Source organism: Pecten maximus, chromosome 18, assembly GCF_902652985.1.
Source record: "Pecten maximus chromosome 18, xPecMax1.1, whole genome shotgun sequence".
NCBI lineage: Eukaryota > Metazoa > Mollusca > Bivalvia > Pectinida > Pectinidae > Pecten > Pecten maximus.
The window spans coordinates 18,747,074-18,753,666 of NC_047032.1; the positions used below are offsets into that span (position 1 = coordinate 18,747,074).

At 35.9% G+C, this 6,593-nt stretch overlaps 1 protein-coding gene across 2 annotated transcripts in view; it reads right to left on the reverse strand.

Annotated features, from left to right (window-relative positions):
* The window catches only part of LOC117316604 (protein usf-like), a 29,288-nt gene extending 22,951 nt beyond the window's left edge, over positions 1-6,337 (reverse strand). The window contains exon 1 of one of the 2 annotated variants that reach the window (XM_033871266.1): positions 6,081-6,337. The gene's annotated coding sequence lies outside the window, so the exon portion shown is untranslated. The remainder of the gene's footprint in view (positions 1-6,080) is intronic. The other variant, XM_033871269.1, reaches the window with a different exon arrangement.
* Positions 6,338-6,593: the final 256 nt, after the last annotated feature.

Here is a 6,593-nt window from a genome sequence, read left to right on the forward strand (position 1 = left end):
AATAAGAAATATTATTCAAGATATGATACATATGGACCGTGGGTTAGGAGCTCGTGTCAAGCCCCTGTGGGTAGACGCTTGTTGACAACATTCCACACCCGTCATTTTAACTCAAGTATGTATCTACCCCTCTGTACATTTGTATGTGACGAACAAACTTCGGTATCAGCATTTTTGCTCAGGGAGATAGCCACTTGCTGCTTATTATATCTACGAATGCAACACTTAACAAGAAAAATCTTTAAAAAAGATAAACGGCATAGTTTTAACGCGGGTGGTTATACTGTAAAGCTGCTGGTTAAATGAATTATTGTACTTATGCGTTTCAGCACGGATAACAAAATTATATCAGTTTGAATCATTTTTGGTGATAAAAAGACTGCAATTGAATCAGGAATATAATTTTGTTAATGTGTCATTTTAAAAAAAAATACATCGACTTATTCAGCTTGCATATAATCTTAACTTTGTTTCGTTTTTAACTGTATATCTGCATTTTACATTTACTGCTACATTGACCAATCACATACTTCATCATGACCAGTAACGCCACCTGTCGCGTCATATCGGGGACCAAAAGAATATTATACGGCTTTGCCGAAAAAATGGCCACACCTGTTCACAGGGGCTATAAACTCAACTAACAACCACACGTCACTCTCAGGTAGACTCTCCAAGTTCAGCTGGAAATGATCGAGAACTATTGGCAATAAATTACAGCAGCTTTAGCACCCAGAATAACACACTTACATGTACACTCCTGAACGGTAGGTAAATTATGCAAATAAAACATAAAGTGTTTAGTTTGAGTACCCAACAAGTAGGTCAACGGCATCGTAAATGTGTCAATACATATGAAACAACTTACAAGTAAGGGACACTACAGGGGCCAGAGTAGGGTATACGTACTGCATTGTAGTTATGTTTTGCGGGGCTAATGATTCGCAGTTGTCCCGCTTAGACCTAGCTAACAAATGTTAAATTTCGCACAACCCCCTCCTTGCAAACATTGTGCCGTACACAATTTTATACATGCGTTAATATATAAATATTGTATGCGTCGGGCATTTATTTCGTGCTTTATAAAGGGAATATAGCGAAAATAAATCCTTGCGAATATTAACAACTTCACAGTAAACTCTCTACACAATACAATAATTAACAATTTAGTTTGTTATGTTACTATAGTGTTACATCCTGAATATAAAGTTTAGAAACCCATGAAGCTACGGTTAGTTTGTTTAGTATGTTCTCTTAATTCTTCGGTGAGCGTTTTCGCCAGGCGTCTTTTCGCGGACAACAAAGCGAAAAGACGAAATGGCAGTTACTATAGATTGGTCGTCTATTTTACTGTTTTGAGAGTGCGACGACAGATGCAGGCCGCGGTGGTCGAGTGGTTAAGGTGTCCCGACACTTTATCACTTATGTAGCCCTCCACTTGTGGGTTGCTAGTTAGAAATTCACGTCGGGCAGTTGCCTGGTACTGGTCGTAGGCCGGTGGTTTTTCTCCGGGTACTCCGGCTTTCCTTCACCTTCAAAACCTACCGCGTCCTTAAATGACCATGGCTGTTTAAACAATAAACCAAAGTACTAGAGGGACGATTTGTCAGCTCGTCAGTATAATGTGACCGGGTGGGGTGTCCTGCTGGGTGTCTTCGGCAGAATGTTTCAGTGAGTTGGCACTATACAGTCGAACCTGTCTATAAAGGACACCTAAGGGACAAGACAAAAGTGTCCTTTATAGAGAGGTGTCCTTTATATAGAGGTTCAACGAGTTATGTCCCTTATAAATGAAGAAACAAACCAAAGTCTGTTTATAGTACACTATATGTCTCCTGATTTATTATATTTGAACACATGAATAAATGACAAATAATTAAAGATAAATGCTTAATTAATTAATTTTCAATCATTCATCTGACACAAAAATTGAAGTTGATATTTTTGATAATTTATATAAGCCTATAGTTTCAAAACAAATCTTCACAATATCATACTATACTGAATATCTATTCAGACAAATACTCAACATAGTCAAAAAAGTAAAGGTAATTCTTATCATGAAAACAATTTTCATTAATCCTCAATATTTTGGAAAATAAATTTGTTTGAAATATCTTTTCTGTTACAACATTAACTCTTTATAAATGAAAGTGCATTTTCCTCTGATAATTATAATCCCTAAGCATTTATTTTGAGACATATTTTCTGAAATCCATGTAGGGATTTAATTTAATATTAAAATACCGTTTTCTGGTTCAGTCAATTAGTATAGTGTATACAAAGACACTCGGAATTCTTCAGCTGTTCTTGATATGTTACGTAGTCATATTCCGAGGAGTTCCGAGTGTGAGAAAATGGCGGCTGACAACCATGTGCCTGCCCTGTCAGATTTGCATACGGTTGATTTTGTAAGTAAAAACAATTATGACAGGCATTACTATTGCTTTGTCCCTCTTTTGTTGGTCTTGTTAATGATTTAATTACCCCCTGACTATTCTTGTTGTCTAGGCTATGGTTGAATGACTAAGCTTAGCTGTCACCGGTGGGGTTGAGTAAACAAACACCTCTGCCACTCTGCCGATGGCGATCGGTCACTCTCTTGTAATTACTGCCCATTGTTACAGCAACTTACAGGTAACAGGACAATTAGTGACTGTATATAAAGTCGACATCAATTCCGCGCTATCACAATTATACAAACACGAACATACCGCAGCCTCCCAAAACACACACACACATAAACAATAGGCATGCATCTCGCACACAGGACACAGATACCGTCCTAAAAAGACCGTAGCTTATTGATAGGACGTTAAACATTACAAAACGAAACCTGTCCTGCACAGTTAGGAGTACAACCTTGGACAAGGTCTGTTACCTCAATGTAATGATTTCTAAATACTGCAATTGTAAAACAGATTGGAGAACCCGAATAAAAATGTTCCCATCAAGTAAACTAACGCATATCAACATTTTGCGTAGTTATATGTACCGGTATACAAATTACGTTTTGAAAAAAATGATGTTTAGATTTGTTCTTATCCATAATACTAAGGAACAAGATGGCCATCCCCTGAAAAAAAACTGAACAGGTCTTCTTTAAAGGGAGTCAATTTTGACATAATGTTTTGCAGGGAGATACTTTATAGTTGGCTGCATATCATAGTATGCTATTTTTAAAAAAATAATAAAAAAGAGGATTTTTGAGGGCTCGTAGAAATTTTGGGGTCGAAGTTTAGAGGATGAAAAAGCTATTTCTGCCAAACTAACCTTATCATTAAGACCAACTTATCAAAAACTTGATTTCACTTTTTTGCATTGGTTACTTCCTAGTGGTAAAACCGTCACACCCAATTTAACCTTAGATAACATTTGGCGCCCTTTATATAGAGGAAAGGCGTGGAATAAGGAAGTTCTTATTTGATACCGAATTATCATTTGTATATATTGACGTACATTCAACATATTAATTATTGAAATACGTTGAACTTCAGCCACTACAAGTTACATTTTTTCGCTTTATTTCTTCATATTATTACTTTTAATCGACAAAATTTAAAATTTTCATATCAATTACATATAGGTTAAGACCAATACAATATTTATTGCCTGAAAGCTGTCATATTTTATATGATATGGTTAATCATAGCAACTTTGTCAACTATACTTCATATTGTCAATCTCTTCAGTTCAAAATTTTGATATCAGTTTCTTTCTGTGTTTCACATGTTTTATGGTTGCTTTGTTTTGGTTATATCTCAAATAATTTTACATCCCAATCGTTCGTCCGATGGGCGGCTAAGAATGTATGATAAGAGTCCTCATACTCCTTTTTCAGATTCCTTATTTTTCTAAATAATTCCTTTTTGTCCTCCAGAGAACCAAATGACACCTGTAATTGTCTAGTTTTCTCATTCGTCCTATCGAATTTTGCATGACTTTTAAACTTTGTCGTTGTTACCCGTGTTGACGTCGCCGCCGCCGATGATTAAAAAGAGGATGTGTACATCCTTTCTACTTTTTTTCGGATTATAAAACGCATTTGTGCAATTTGTGTGAGAAAAATTTAACTTCGCTCAGTACAAACAAAGAATAGCTTGTTTCCTTGTTACGACCAACATGTGATTCACACAGGGACTTTTAAAATGAATATAATTCACGGTCCTAAAGACACATCTCAATGATGGACCTTTGATGAGGTAAATATGGTGATATATCAACCTAGTAGAAAATATGAATCACGGACAAAGCACGAGCTCAGTATTTTTCTACCAGATATAACAGTTTAACAGTTTTATGATACAATGTATTTAATTATTGACTTTGATTAGGTTAATACAGAGAATTGTTACCCCGAGAAAGGTGATGTTCCCCGAGGCAGCAGGGTGAGGGAAAGGTGTCTTCAAGCTTAGCCAACTTGTAAGATTTTAAGCAAGAAACGGGTACAAAGAAAAACGTTGGCTAGAGTTGAATAGGTGGTATTTACATTTGTACTTACAACACTTACAGTTCAGGTAGATACAGGTAAACCGATCTTCTCTATAAGATAAGGAAAATTCACAGTATAGTATATCTAAGATTATATATTTTATTAAAAGTGTACTCATGATATCTAAAGATCTTGATCAAGTTGTTTTTAATTAACTACAATTAACACATAAACATTACGCAATTCTTTTTTGTAAAATAATAATTTAAACACATTATACAAGTATTTTTTTTTGAGCTTTTCAAAATAGAATATTTAAGATATTTATCATTAATAATGAAACTGCTTTACTGATTTATCAGAGAGCTCACCGAAGTACATATCTATCTCTAAACCTGAGCTTACCCCGAATGTTTCATTGATACGTAATTAATACTTATGTAACTCTGGTAAATACTAGTCGCAATATACCGCTCGGCTAGAGAGATCTTCTCCTTAGCTCGATCGGTTGAGCGTTAGACTAGTAAGCCAGAGGTCCCGAGTTCGATCCCTAGCGGTGGCAGTGATTTAAATTTAATTAATCATGTGCTCTGTTACACTTATACCCAATACAGTAACTGCGGTCACGATAGCTATAAGCTCAAAGAATGCTTAGAATAAAATATGTCCTTTTCTGTCGATTCTGAAGTATGTTCTCGATCATCATTGCATTACCCAAACAACTGAAATAATTTGATGGGGCAGTTGGATGCATGCAAAAGGTACAATAGAACAAGTGTGGGTACAGCAGGCTACTACTGTGGCACCAGCCAAGTTTTAAAAAAATTCCACATCATACTTCCATTGCAAACATATATTTTGCAAAATATTTTGATCATTTAGATTGCCCCCTAAACAGTTCCGAACTCAACCAAAGTAGTTGGTGTACTTTTCAATGTATGAACAGTGCAACGTAAATTATTAACATATAATTTTGTAAAACAATAGCCGTTAGCTAAGGATGCAGAAGTGTTGTATATATTTGTATTACTGGTCGGGAATGCTGAAATAAATAATTATTCATTACGGAAAGTTATCCAGTCCGTTTAAACTTTTAGTATGTACTTTGTTTTTAAATCCGTTTTGTAACAATCGGAACCTCTCGTCATTTTCTCCGAAAGTAGACTCAGATGGAGCAATCGGAACACCTCGCCTCCGTCTGCGAACGTAGTTTCGGAGAAAATGACGAGGGGTTCCGATTGTCAGATGGAGGCGAGGTGTTCCGATTGCGTTTTGTAATTGAGATCGGGACAGTGTGACTTCCGGAAGATGAAGTGTTTTCTGCATGTTACAAAATAACAAGACGTCCCAGTTAAAGGGATAACAGTAGATAAAAAAAATCTGCATACATATACATTGTATATGTATATACATGTAGCTACGGCTGCTTATATACACAATATCTAAATAAGTAATACAGTGTATCGAACAGGATATCGAATTTATCACGCAGAGCCATTTAAACACTAAAATTTAGTTTCAATTTTTTTTCTTCAAAATTACAGACAGACAGAGAGAGGAAGAAAAAGAGTTCAGAATTCATGTCCGTGTCGGTAATGATTATCTCTAGAACTGATTCAAATTATTGAATAACGTAAATTGTACTCACCAGTATCGCCGCGGCCAGGGTATCTGCGCTCGAGTGTAGTGTGTCGTTCAGCTTGCAGGGCCGATGCTGTGCACCAGATGCGTCGGCAGTGTTAGTGCATATAATTTGTTGTTGGTACGTATGTTGTCACTGGTTTGGTTACGTTATAGTGTAATAAGAAGGAGAAATGATAACCTGCACGCGCTGGGGCTCGAACTACAGATGTAGCGACCTTTCGGTCACAAGGAAATCATCGTACCATTAGTTTAAAGAAAATTCCCGCTAGGTGGAGCTAGTAAGGTGACCTTATACCCTCAACTTTTGTAATAGCATTACACCAAACGCAAACTGATTCCAATAACTATTGATGTATATCATAATGTCACATATTTAATATGTATGCATGTTAAATCATAATGAAATCCCAGAAGGAATACACTGTGTCATTATAACTTGATACCCATACATTTTAACATAAAATAACGATATACTATTAATTCCTACACAAGTAAGGTTCGTTCTACTTTTTATCGA